General features: G+C 47.7%; 2 long non-coding RNA genes across 4 annotated transcripts in view; one reads left to right on the top strand and one right to left on the bottom strand.

Moving 5' to 3' along the window:
• LOC142830858 (uncharacterized) overlaps window positions 1–13800 on the top strand; it is a 65082-nt gene that overhangs the window by 30843 nt on the left and 20439 nt on the right. The window contains exons 2-3 of one of the 3 annotated variants that reach the window (XR_012906387.1): window positions 10041–10099; window positions 10192–10331. The exons of 1 other annotated variant lie outside the window; for it this stretch is intronic. This is a non-coding gene — a long non-coding RNA (uncharacterized LOC142830858). The remainder of the gene's footprint in view (window positions 1–10040; window positions 10100–10191; window positions 10332–13800) is intronic. One more of the 3 variants, XR_012906389.1, reaches the window with a different exon arrangement.
• LOC142830859 (uncharacterized) overlaps window positions 1–13800 on the bottom strand; it is a 62686-nt gene that overhangs the window by 29812 nt on the left and 19074 nt on the right. The window lies entirely within an intron of this gene.

The following is a 13800-nucleotide window of genomic DNA, read 5'->3' as shown; positions in this document are numbered from 1 at the left end:
TGGTCTCCCCCATAAAATCTGTATAGGACAAAAGTATTCAAAAGACCAGCTTTGATGGGGAAGACTAGTCTGTGATGCATTTTTCATTGCTGTGAGTTTAGTAGGGTCCCATTTATGTCACATGCTGTTTCAGGCACTAATGACCGTCTGTATGTTGCTCTATAACTTCTCTGTGTTCATATGCAAAATGAGTGGAATAATAATAAATACAATACATTGGGCTTAAGATCACCATAACCATGTTTTTGGATCTTAGGTATGCATGTGATGTGGACAGATAGAGGTCATTGGATCCTGCTAATCATAGGAGAATTTGATCCAGTAAGTAGTTAGTCTCTCCCCCAAAGTATTTAAATATTCCTAATAGTGAATTCAGTTACTGGAGGGGGGGGGGGGGGGGGGAATGAGAGGGGTGTAAAATCAAAACTGTCAAGCTGAGGGGAACGGACTAGGGAATAAGCTGGTTTCCCATGTGTCAGTCAACAGCGTACCCTGGGATCAGTTAAGCAGGGCTAGATAAGGTTCTACACCAAATGTAGATGAATTGTTATCTATATTTTCGCAGTGCAAAAATGATAAAGAAAACCTGCTGGGTGTTTCCTATGAGTTCTATTCCTCTCTTCACAGGGCCCAAACATTAGCTTGTCTTTCTTTGTCAATGTGGCATTTAAGTGCCTATATTTAATCCCTCTCTGGCTCCCTAGGTGTGCACTTTGGACCAACTAACTGTCCTGTGGTTGATCTGTGATACCACAGGAAACTTAGCTGTACCCTGTTTATGCTGTAAAGCCCCTTTAAATGCTGCTTTTTATAGCTTCTGCTGAGTAGTGTGCTGGAGTGCTCATGGCTATTTGGGTCTCCTGCATGTTCAGCTTTATTTTGGGGCATTTAAACTTAGTAAAGTGCCTATTTTGGATCCTGGTTGTCTGTCGGACAAACAGTTCTACGTCCATAAGCATATATCAGTCAGTCATCTGTGGCAATATGTTTATTTTGGGATCCTAGCCATTTAAAGGGAACAGCCTTCTCTAAACATAATCAGGGCTATTTAAGCTGCTCACAATTGCCTCTGTAGATTCGTACAAAACACGATGCATTCTGTTACTGAGCAAAAAGCTCCTGGAGATACAGGGGCTGAAGAACTAGAGGCAGCTGGGTATTGAATTCCTTAAAGACACTTACGATCACTGCTCTACGAAGAGACTTACTTTTGAGGAACTGCAAGCCCAATATAGTTTACCTTCAGATTAGTTCGGGAACTATCAGATGCATTCAGCAGTTTGACACTTGTTAATATCCCTTACTTTGCTTCCTCCATTTAACAAGCTGGCAGGCAAAAACACTTGAATCGTCAGTAAATTCATTTTTTATCAGTGACAGAGCAGACCCTCTTAGTCCCATTAAACATGTATAGAAGCATTTGGAATAGATGCTTAGTGGGAGCAATGGGACAGAATTTAGTGCAGTAGCTTGACATAATGCACTATGTGAATGGAGGAGAAAGTGGTATAATCTCCTCCCCAACAGCTCTGCACCAGCCCTGGCAGTGCTTTCTTCCTCCTCCCCTTGTAGTTTTCTGCTCTCTTTCCCCTTCTTCCTAGAGCTCCTTCCTCGCCCCCTCCTTTGATGGCTATTACCTACTTTCCTTTCTCTCTTCTGGAAATTCATGATATCCTCCCTGCTCTTAGTCTTGGTGGCTGCTGCATCCACTATCCCTTTGCTCCAACTGGGTTTACTTGTCACTGCACCCTCTTTCTCACCCCTTGGTAGCTGCACTCTTGCTTGCTCCTGCTACTGATGACTCACTAAGAGCCCTGAGGGATAACTAGGCTATTTTGAGTTGGAAATGTTCAAGGTAAACTTCCTGCTGGCAGGGCCACAGACAGAAGGGGCAAAGGGGGCAGTTGACCCAGGATCTGATGATTGTAAATGGGCCTGGGGCTCTAGGCTGTCACCACAGCTACCAGCGCAGCAGGAGTGGTGGGAGCCCCAGCGCCTTTCAATCACCGCCAGAACACCACATGGTGCTATCCAGATGGTGCCATGGGCGGCGAATTATATGGGCTCGTGGTGCCCGTGCTCCAGCAATATTCAGAGCCAGGGGCCCTGCTCCACCAATATTTGGAGCTGGGTCTCTTCCCCTAGCCCTGCCTGGAGCGGGCCCTGCCCCCCACCTGCCGGCCCCCCTATGCATCCTTCCACCCTGGCCCCAGAGCGTACCTTCCCCCACCCCCCTGCCGTGCGCAGCTTTCAGTCTGGCGCCCCCTTGCTGGCACGCGCTGCCGGCTGCTGCTGCCATGAGCGGAGGCCTGGGCATGACGTGATGTCACGGCTTGGGACTTTAAAACTGCTTGGCGCGGCGTTACGCCACGTGGCCTAGCTCTGGGTTTAGAGTCTGGGGACTTCTGGGGCCCAAGTGCAGACTCCGGTCTGCAAAGTGAAAGGCAGAAGGTAAGGGGAGGGGAGGAGGAGAAAGGGGCTTGTGTGGAGGGGAAAGGGTGGGAGAGGAAGGGGCTTGTGCGGAGGGGGAAAATAGGGGAAGAAAGGGGAAGGCATGAAGGGACAGCGTGGAGAAGAAACAAATGCCAGGGGGCCAAGTGGAGACAATGAGGAAAATGGCAGGAGAGAAGGTGTCAGTGGGAGGGGAGACAGGGTGATGCTGGGAGAGGAGAGAGTAAGGGCATTGGGGGCTGGAGGAGGAGGTGCTGGGAGAAGGCTTGAAAGAAGGGGTGGGCATGAGAGAGGTGGGGATGGAGCAAGGCATGTGGGGGCACAGAGGGGCATGAGGGGAATGGGGGCAGCAGGTGATGAGCAGGTGGGCATCAGGGAAAAAGGGGGCAGGGGCAGAAAGGGAAGGAGGAGGCACCAGGAGGATGCAGGGCTAAGGGAAGGTGCAGGTGCAGGTGCCAGGGGATTCTGGGGGTGAAGCAGAAGGGCAGACACCTGCAGGGGAGGGACCAGCACCAGAGGAGAGAGGCAGGGCAGGTGTGTAGGTAGGGAGGTGTTAGAAGAGGAGATGAGGAGGGGTAGCTCACATGATCAGAGTAGGGCTACTGGAGGAGTGGGCACGGGGGGGGAGAGAAGGGACAGGTCACAGGAGGGCTGAGGGCAGTGAGAAGGGCAGGAGTCAGGACCGCAGAGGAGGGTGAGGGGTTGGGGGGCAGCAGGCACCAGGGGAGCTGATGGAGCAAGGTGAGGACACATGGCAGCAGAGAGAAAAGGTAAAGGTTTATAAAATATTTATTAATAATTTGGGTGCCACAATGGCACATCCAAACAAGCCACATGAACTCAGTACAGGTGCACAACACACAAAATCCATTCTGCCCATGGGAGGAAACTTAGGCTATGTCTACACTGGTGGGTTCTTGTGCAAGAAGTCTTGCGCAAGAACACATCCACACTGCCATGTGCGAGCTGTGCTTTTGTGCAAGAGCATCCATGGAAGTGTGTATGCTCTCTTGCCCAAGAAAGCTCTGATGGCCATTTTAGCCATAGGGGTTTCTTGCGCAAGAAATCCCTGCTGAGCGTCCACACTACCCTCTTGCGCGAGAGAGCTTACACCTGTTAGAAAAGAGCGTAACTCTAGCGCAAGACACCCTCTCTTACCATGCCATAGTGTAAATTTCCTTGCACAAGAGCAAGCGGGCAGTGCGGCTGCTCTGTGGGTTCTTGCGCAAGAACGGCTAAAATTGCTGCGGGCCCCCGTCGAAATTGTTCAAATTGGGCACCGCACGTCCTAAAGCCGGCCCTGGGTAGGGGTGGGTGAATGGTGTAGGCTTTGGCAGGGATTTTGGTGGCTGCAGATGGTGTGCAGGAGTTTGGGGTGGGATGTGGGGGACAGTGGGTTAATCAAGGGAAATGGGTGAGGGGGTTCCATGTGCAGCTCCTGAAAGGCCACACATCTCTGCACTGCTACCTGCTTGCTATCCCCACAAGCTCTTCCCCCCACAATGTATTCCCTGGCCCTCCTGCTGCTCTTGGGTGATTTTTGTCGTGAGAATCACAGGTCCGATGATGAATACATTTATTTATTTATTTATGACAGTGGTGAATTTATAGTATTTATTCTAAGATTTTTAATAGACCATGTTAATAATGAATTTACAGTATTATTCTATGGCTTCTAGTAAAACGTGTCAGATATAAGGATGGGAATGGCAAGGGGAATAGTCTCTAATCTTAAAATATCCAGCTACAGTAATTAAATAACAGTGATAACTACAAACTCTTATGTACTACCCAAAAACAACTACAACACTAAGCTTATACAACAGGAAAAAATCAAATCATACATACCAACTTACACAGCACACGGAACATTTCACAGATATCGGTTCGGTTGCGAAGGCCTTGGTTATGCCCAAGAGTCGAGGGAGGTGGCTGGTCGGTTGATCAGGCCGGCAGCGCTTTGAAGCATACGAGAAGGCACACGCACAGTGGTACGTGTGTTGCGAAGACCTCCTAAAGCGAACTGTGCCATGGTTATTTATCCCCAAATCTGCCCATCACTTTCCTGTGCTTGCATATTACCATATATGGCCCAATGGTCACCAAGTGGGGGGGTCTGTGTCCCAGGGGTTGGGCCGAAACGGTGCAGGTTTCATGCGACCAGGTAAGCCCCGCAGTTCTCACGCCAAGGTGATGGGTGGGAGAGTCTGAGGCTATTTTCCCCTTTTCACACCTTTCCTTTTTCTAAAGGTGATGGTATGCAGGAAGGGTGCGGCCGGTTTCTCTCAAGGAGTACTGCAACCATGTAAGCATGGAGGCCGGGGTCAGGGGTTGGAGGTGTTGGAAGTGGGGGGCTCGGGAATGGGGGAGGCTGGCACTGAGTGTTTGTAGGGTTGCCAGGTGCCCGGCATTTTCTCCTCCTGGCTGGGGAAAAATTCAGAAAATACCGGACATCTCAGGTGTCTGGTATTCTCTGAATTTTTTTTTACTGGACGGGAGGCAATAATACCAAACTGTCTGGGTAAACACCGGACACCTGGCAACCCTAGGAATGGGCCCCAGGCCAGGAATGATCCTGGTGCCCAGGCACTACAGGGCTCATAAGACTTGCCACCTGTGGGGTGGAGATGTGAATCATCTTTCAAGAGATATGAGGGCAGTCCCACTTGCAGGGATATTTAAAGCACGATTGGACCCAACACTAGAAAAGGTCCTATAGGAATAAAAAATGTATTGGTATGAGGGATGGATGAAAATATCTGTCAATCAGGGTTTCAGGGTTGTCCTGGTGCATCCCTGACAGGTCCTTTACTCTATCGGTGTTGGTAAACTCTCGGCTGAGCGTGTGCGTGTGCTTTATCTAAACTGTTAAACTCTGTGCACTTGGGTCAACGCAGTAGATCTCTGGGAGCCCCAGAAATGACAGATTCAGGCAAGGATGAAACCAATCATGCAGGTTTATTGCCAAATGCTATGCATGAACAGTTATCAGCAGAAAGTCTCAACACTAAGCCACTGTGTATTCTGTAAGTGTTGATAACCCCCTCACCTACAAAGTGCATACCTGAGGAAACTTAATGGCCCAGTGACCATGCTACCTGATGCTGGACTCCCTCTTTAATCTGGTGGTTTTTTTTTTCCTATGGAAATGGAGAGATTTTAAAAAAAAGAAAAATTCCTATTCTGGGGGAAGTCTATTTAAGGAATGGAAATCAATGAGTATTTGGTGTTCTGCTGGCTTTTGAAATTGTCTCCCCACCCTAAGGACGTATCTAGACTACACTAGATTTTCGAAAGAGGATATGCAAATTCATGGGGAATTTGCATATTTTTCTAGCTCACTTTTGAAAGTGGCACTTTTGAAAGTGAAAGTAATTAAGACAAGGTTTTGTTGGCGAACCCTCCTGTTTGTCGACAAGCCATGTCAACCAGCAGCTTGTCAACAAACGGGGAGGGTTCACCGACAAAACCACATCTTAATTACTTTCACTTTCAAAAGTGAGCTCAAAAGAAGATATGCAAATTCCGCTGGAATTTGCATATCCTTTCGGAGGCCTAGTGTAGTCTAGATATGCCCTAAGAGGATACACGTGAAGAAAACTGAAATTATAAAGACACAAAGAGCTGTAGGCCCAAGCCAGAGACAAAATCAACTCTGTCTTGAAGCATTTTACCTGAAATATGAACAAGGGCGAGGAACATACGGTTCATTGAAATAATTTCTTTTAGTGAATTAGTGTTAACTGGCATGTTTTGTTTAGTAACTTACTTTGATCTGTCTGTTTTCAATTGCAATCACTTAAATCCTACTTTTTATACTTAATAAAATCATGTTGGTTTATTATCAAGCCCAGTGTAAATAATTACCTGGGGGAAGCAACCACTGTGCATAGCTCCTTTCCCTTCCCCCCTCCCTCGCTAAAGGGATGGGGGGGGAGAAACTTATGAGCTTTCTCTGTGTACAGCTTTTATACAAAGTAAAATTTATGTGTAGGTTTGGCCCTTCTTAGGGCTGTGTGCCTGGGTGTTGTCTGGGAGCCCAATAGCTGAGCCGTCCCAGAGCTAAGCTGGTTAAGCATCTGTCTTACCCTTTTGCTGGGCTCTTACCACAACTCTGTACTTTAGCTAGAAGAGACCAGAGCTCCTGGCCAAGCCAGGATAGGATGATGGGAAGCCCCAGAGGGGGAGGTAGGGTGGGCGCAGTGGTGTCATCAGCTCATCGGGTGACCATCCCAAGCAGACCCCTGTGATCCAGCCCATTATGCTTTTTCCAAACTTTGTAAGATCACTTTTTAGAGCATTATGTATTTTCTGAATAAACACAACATCCTGAATAAATTTAAAGTAGATCTCTAAAATGTTAGAGGACCGAGAGGTCAAAATATATGAAAAGAGGCTCTTAAAGAAGAAAACGTTGAACACTTGATGTGATTATACAAAAGGCCTGCTTGTTTCTACAATAATTTTATGAACCACATTGGAGAGTCCATCTGCCTGCACTCTCAGAAATAATCATATTATATATATTGACAAACTGCAGGGAAGAAACATATCAACACATCGATTTGGGGTCAAGTTTAGTACATTATGAAATGTCATGGAAGAGAGAAAGCTGGAAGTTGTGTGTTTTTAGTGTACTTTAATAGGATCCATTTAAATTATACATTTACTTGCATTATTTTGCATTAAATCTTAATGCTATCTGTCTTGCTATTTAATTATTTACAAGGTGCCTATCACTTTGGTACTTAAAGACCAGATTCTGATATGTTTATTTTCACTGAGTAAGTGGGACCACTTGTGAAGTGATACTCAGTATAAATAAAGGTATTGGAATATGGCTGCAAATGCTGCTGAAGTTTTGGTTGAAATGTAACTGATCTTAAGTGGGTGTGATGTAAGAGTTGAAAGCTTATACACAGCTGCCCTGATCTTGCATTCCTTGCGCGCGCACAATTTCTAGTGAAGTCAATGGCAGATTTGAGCATGTATGGAATGCAGGATCAGGGCAAATGCACTGTATTGTGGAATGCTATTTTCAATACATGCATTGATTATATTATCCTGTATTGTTTCTTTTTCTTCCTCAACTCTTACAATAAATGAAATGTACTGAAAGAAATTGACCAGGTGAAAGAGATACCTGAAGGATTCAGAAGACTGTTTTATTTACCTTCCCCTTTCTCCTGAAAATATTATGCATTATGTAATACAGGCAGTCCCCGGGTTACGTACAAGATAGGGACTGTAGGTTTGTTCTTAAGTTGAATCTGTATGTAAGTCGGAACTGGCGTCCAGATTCAGCCGCTGCTGAAACTGACCGCCAGTTCCGACTTACATACAGAATCAACTTAAGAACCCCAAGCATCCCCAAGTCAGCTGCTGCTGAAACTGATCAGCAGCTGATTCCAGGAAGCCCGGGGCAGAGCAACTCTGCCTCGGGCTTCCTGTAGTCAGCGCTGGTCAGTTTCAGCAGCAGCTGACTTGGGGATGCCTGGGGCAGAGCATCTGGGGTGCTGCTGGGTTGCTCCAGTAGCGCCGCTCCTCGGCGCTACTGGAGCAACCCAGCAGCACCCCATCTGCTCTGCCCCAGGCATCCCCAAGTCAGCTGCTGCTGAAACTGACCAGCAGCGGCTGAATCAGGACGCCTGGGGCAGGGCAGCTGGGGTGCTGCCGGGTTGGTCCAGTAGCGCCCAGAGCAGCGCTGCGGGACCAACCGGCAGCGCCCCAGCTGCTCTGCCCCAAGCGTCCGGAGAAAAGCCTAGTCTGCTGGGGGGGGGGGAGAGGGGCGTACTAGCTGCACCCCCCCACCCTCACCCCAGCAGACCAGGAAGACGCGGGCGGCGGACCGAGACGCACCGCGGTCCCGCCGCCTGGGTCCTCTGCGGCTTTGCTCCCAGTCTCCCTGGTCTGCAGGAAACCAGCAGACCAGGGAGATGGGGAGCAAAGCCTCTGAGGACGCCAGCAGCGGGACAGCCGCGGAGCGTCTGGGCTGTCCCGCTGCCGGCTTCCCCGAGGCTTTGCTAAGCTGCGGAGGGGCTCGGGCAGCGGGGCAGCCCAGGCGCGCCTAGGCTGCCCCGCTGCCGGAGCCCCTCCGCGGCTTTGCTCCGCGTCTTCCTGGTCTGCAGACCAGGGAGACGCGGAGAAAGCCCCGGAGTACACGGGTGGCAGGACCGCGAGGTCCCGCAGTCCGTGTCCTCCGGGGCGAGCCCCGTTCGTAACTGCGCATCCGACGTAAGTCGGATCCGCATAAGTCGGGGACTGCCTGTAGTATGAATAGGATGATAGATAGTAGTTTCCAGCATTGTAAGCCACACAAGTCTCTCTTTGCCTCCAGTTTTTTTCCCCCTTCTCGAAGAATTACAGTGTGAATAAGAACTCCAGCCTTCTCAGGCCAATTCTAGGGTGTGTATATCTGATTAGAAGGGTCTTTATTCTGTCTACTTTGAGAACTAATACAGCAGTGAGGTTTTCTTGTACCAGCTCACCATGAAATTATAATACTGATATACAGATGATATTTTTATTAAGGATAACGGGCTAAATCCAGCCCTCGTGTTAGGAGGTGTGACTTGAATCGCTTCCGTTTAAGGAAGAGTTGAGCATGGCTCAGTGTATTCACTGAAAGAGACCATTTTAAAACTTAGAAGTTCAAATGTCAAAAACGATTATGGTGGATTTCAGATGTTCTCTGGCCAACATAGCCTGTTTGTTGTTTATTTCCACAGCAGAATAGCACACCTGCATTTCATCTTTCTCCCTTACTGATAACCAGTTCCGTCCATTATCCAATCCTATTCTGTTTGTCTTTTTTTTTTTTTTTTTTAAATGAATTCCATTTTTGGAATTCCGACAAAGCCATCTTAGTAAAGAAACTGCTCGTTCTACTCTATGTTCATCACTAGCAGGCATGGAACTTGTAAACTAAGATCAGAGCCAAATTCTGTTCTCGTATACATTGATGTGAATGAAGTTACACTGGATTTATGCAGAATTTGACTCCTAAACTATATAGTGATAGCTGAATTATCATATTCTTTGTAAGAAGAAACTCTCATTCTCAGAGCTGTATCATTTTCTGCAGAATGACTCTTTGTTCCTCATCATTTCTGGTAACATAGCTGCCAACACATGCTATTAGCAGATGGCATAAGACACACATGGAATTTGCTGTCATAACATATCTGCCATTCTTCTTCATTCCTGACTGAAGATGTACAAATTCAAAGATAACCCATATATTGACTTTGTTCCTTTTTCAAGAAGGAGCACAAATAGTTAAAAATATCAGTATAAACCTTCCCACAATTTCAATCTCCCTTTTATAATTTAACTACTCAGCATATGCTCTTTTTAGTCAGAAATGCAAGGAGCACATTAGTCAAACTTTTTGATGTCCTTATGTCAGCTACTTTTCAGGACCACCTGTTAAAAAGACAGCATGTACTGTATTAAAAGAAGATAGCCTGCAAGAAAGCATTTTATCCAGAAAGTCGAAGCATCTCTCTGTGCCACATAATCAATTGTCTTGGCATTTTGCATTTTATTTTTTTTTATTTCTTTTCATACCGTGATTCACTTTTTTGCAGTCCTAAATTGAGCTAAATCCCACCACAGATTGGTGCCAAGAATTCCAGCTGAAGTCAATGTGAGTTTAATGTAAATATAGCTTATAGAAAGCCACAGTCATCTTAACACACATGAGCAGTGACTATCTTTTACTTTTTATTTTCCATAAAGGAAACTTATAGAATGTAAACCTGAACTGGAACCATAAATCCAAAAGTCTTATGACTCGGAGAAACCTGAACCCACAGAGCTGGACCCAAATCTGCACTCTACAACTTGGCTCGTCGCCCAGCATTGGGTAGAAATTCTTGGTAATATATTTACAAAAATGCAATAGTTTAATTGTTTAAAGATAGGTGAACAGTGATGAAATACTTTGCCATTCATGGTTCCTGCTATCTGGAACTTTGCCTGTCAGAAACCTAAGATCTGCACTGCCTTTGAATATACAGGGTGAACCTCTCTTGTCCAGCACTCTCTGGTCTGGCAACATCCATAGTCCGGCATGATTTTAGTTAGCCAGATGTCTATTTATCAAGTGTGTGGCCAAGTTTCCCGCAGTCCCATAAAGTTTTACAGCCACCAGTCCTGGCTCTCATTGTTCTGTGCTGTTATAGCTCTTATTTGCCCTTAAATGTCTTCTGAGAGCCCAGTAAGCAGTGGAAGTGTTGATAAAGCTGCCAGCTAGACTGTTGGCCTCCCATGGCCAGGCAAATTGTCTGGTTCGGTACTGGTCAGGTCCTCAGTAGGGATATAAGTAACCACAAAAATTGTTAAGCGGTTAAATGATTACATTATTACCATTTAACCATTGGCAGGTAGCAGCCAGGGCTGGGCATCTACTTGTCTGCTCTGGGATGGCCAGGGTGGGATCCTGCTGGCCCACCCAAGCCAACTCAGAGTGGCCTGTGCTAATCCAGCGCAGCTGAGGCTTGGGTTCGCTGTTCCAGCCAGGACCAGGGCTCTGCAGGCCTGTCCAGGCTGCTCCAGCCTCAGCACCACCTGCCCACCCAGCACAGCTGGGGCTGGGATCTGCTGTTGTGGGCGCAGCTAAAGACAGGGTCTTATCAGCCCACCAGGGCCACTCGGGCTGTGTCCTTCCTGCCCTGCCCAGCCCAGCCCGGCTGGGGTCCACAGCTTCTGTACAGTTGGCGCCAAGATTTGCTACTCCTGCTGTCCTGTACCCATGTTGCTGGGGTCTCTGGACTGACATAGGCGGGGTAGCCTGCTGTGGTTGGCCATCCAACCGGTTACCTGATAAACATTCCAGTAAGCCTAATGCTGACTGGATAACAAATTAAATGGTTACCTTTTTACGTCCCTAGTCCTGAGAGTGCTGGGACTAGAGAGGTTCAACCTGTAGTTTAGTATTAGTAAAATATGCCCAATTCCATATTCTTGTCTCCATATAGGCAGTAGCAGGACAAGATTCCCCCAAAGTGTTTCACCTCTAGTGTTGAAAGGGTAACTAATTTTCCATGTCAATTCATTTCTTGGCTTTGTTGTTATGAACTGGCGTCATTCTGATGCTGTGTTGAGGGGCTCGTCCCCCCTTCCGCCCTCGGCTTTGTCACAAAGTCAATGCCCCTCTATCAGGGTAAAAACGGTTTCTGAGGCCTAGCCGCCAGGAGAAGTCTTTCCTGGATCAGGAGTTGATTGTCCAGAGTAGGGAAAAGGGTGGTAGGGGGACCCGGGCCCTCCCTCTCCACCGGGTCCCAGCCCAGGGCCCTTTAGGCAGAGACTATGGCTCCTGCCTGCTCGGTGGGGAATCCGGCCGATACACACCAAGCTGCACTATCAGTCCTTTGCCCTGGGCTGCTTCCTCCCACGCCCTGGTACCCCCATAGTCTGCTGGCCTCCAGGGCTGGTCCTTGCTGGGGCTGCGGGCGCTCCTGCCTCCTAGGGGTTGGCGGCTGCTGGCAGTGACTCGGGTCTCAGCTGCTGTAGAAACACAGGTTCAGCCTGGCCTACTCCTTCCCCCTGTGGCCCCCTTCGCTGCAGGGCTCTCTTTGCTTTTATAGCCTGGTTCTGCTGGGAGCATGCCCAGCAGGGCTGGAGGGGCAGGGCCTTCGCATCCAGCTGGGCCTGGGCTACTCCCTGCCCTTCAGTGTGGGGCCTATCTGCCTCGTCACATGCTGGCTTTTTATCATCATAAGACAAGACATTTTTGAGAGAACATTTCTGTAGTAAAAATTAGAGCCAGATCAGGATACTTCATAAAGACCATCAAAGTCCCATCAGGCAGTAGTGACCTTCCATAAACCCCATTCAGGACTCAATTTGACCATTTGAAATGATTTTGAGATAGAAAGTTATACATTCACTTGTCAGTTCTCAGTTATCTGGTCTCCACTGGACTAGACTTTTATGTGGACTAAATTCTTCAAAGAATTCCCTATCTTGTAAGGTGCTGAGTATCTCCTATATGAAGTAAAACACAACCTTTAAAATGGCAAAAAAACCAACTTTTTTTGATTCCACAGATAACACAGCCTGGTGATATCTTAGCCTCTTCCAGAACGTTAAGTTCTGCAATACTCAAACCTGTGAAAACCATGTAATCTTAACTCTGCCCTCTTAGAGCTGGCAGTACCCACTGGGAATTATTTGTACGCACTCCAATTGCATTCATTGACTTAGACTTAGATGTAACTGCACTAAATGATGGAGGAATTAGTTGAAGCAGCTTATAAAAGCAAGTGTAAACAGGCTCTCAGTGCTGGGAGTTCATGGTGGTGGTTTGCCAAGAGTGCTGGGAGAGCTTTCTCCTAGTGCTGGTGCTATGACCACACTGGTGTGCGGCTGTGCTTTAAATTTAGCAGTATAGACAAAGTTTCTGCCTTTGTCTATGCTATACAGCTTTAAGCGTGATGACTGTGTTGCTAAAAGTTGGGCAGTGTAAACACTAGTGGCATTTTCATAATGTTCATCTATGTGTTTGATAATTCTGATCTTTATTATACTTTCAGCCCATTTGCGTGATATTGAAGTTAGGCTTGCTGCCCTGTAATTGTCAGGATCGCCTCTGGAGCTTTTTTAAAAAAAAAAATTATATTCTATTAGCTATACTCCAGCCACTACAGAGGCTGATTTAAGCAATAGTTTATATACCCTAGTTGTGCAATTCCTTATTTCACTTCATTCAGAATTTTGGGGTGATACCATCTGGTCCTGGTGCACCGCTTTGCACCCCAGCAATGCCTGTGCTTCCCTCCTTTTGGTGCCATCTTTCAATGCCTTTTGTGCTGTGCACTTTGTCTCCTTAGTTTGTGGGAATGAATCCCATGACGAAAATGCTAATTGGTCTCACTACAGGTTAGTTCTCCCTGGTCCGTCCCCCTTGGGACTTGACCAGTCACCAGCTCCCTCCAGCCCTGGCCTGACCATCTTCCCCCCCCCCTCTCGCTGACCCCCACGTGCACTGGGCTCTCACTGCAGCACCCAGTAGTCCCGCTGCCTCTGCATGCACCGGGCTCCTGCTGCAGTGCCCAGCAACACCGTTCCCTCCATGTGCACCAGGCTCTTGCTGCTAGGCCGGGCTCTCGCTGAAGTGCCCAGCTCCCACTGCCCTACTGGCCAGATCTACTATTGTGCATGGGACCCCCCGCTTCCCTGCTAGGAAGCCCTGTTGACACGTGTCGGGTTCCTGCTGCCCTGCCAGCCTGCAGGGCTCTGTGCTAGCTCTCCACTGGGACTCTCTGGTCCTGGAATATCCATGGATGGTCCTGCTGGAAAACAGATGTTGCCAGACCAGAGAATCCTGGTTAAGGGAGTTTCAAC

This window comes from Pelodiscus sinensis, chromosome 10 (genome assembly GCF_049634645.1).
Source record: "Pelodiscus sinensis isolate JC-2024 chromosome 10, ASM4963464v1, whole genome shotgun sequence".
Taxonomy (NCBI): domain Eukaryota; kingdom Metazoa; phylum Chordata; order Testudines; family Trionychidae; genus Pelodiscus; species Pelodiscus sinensis.
The sequence above is the reverse complement of the archived record's forward strand: the minus strand, read 5'-3'. Positions and strand labels throughout refer to the sequence as shown.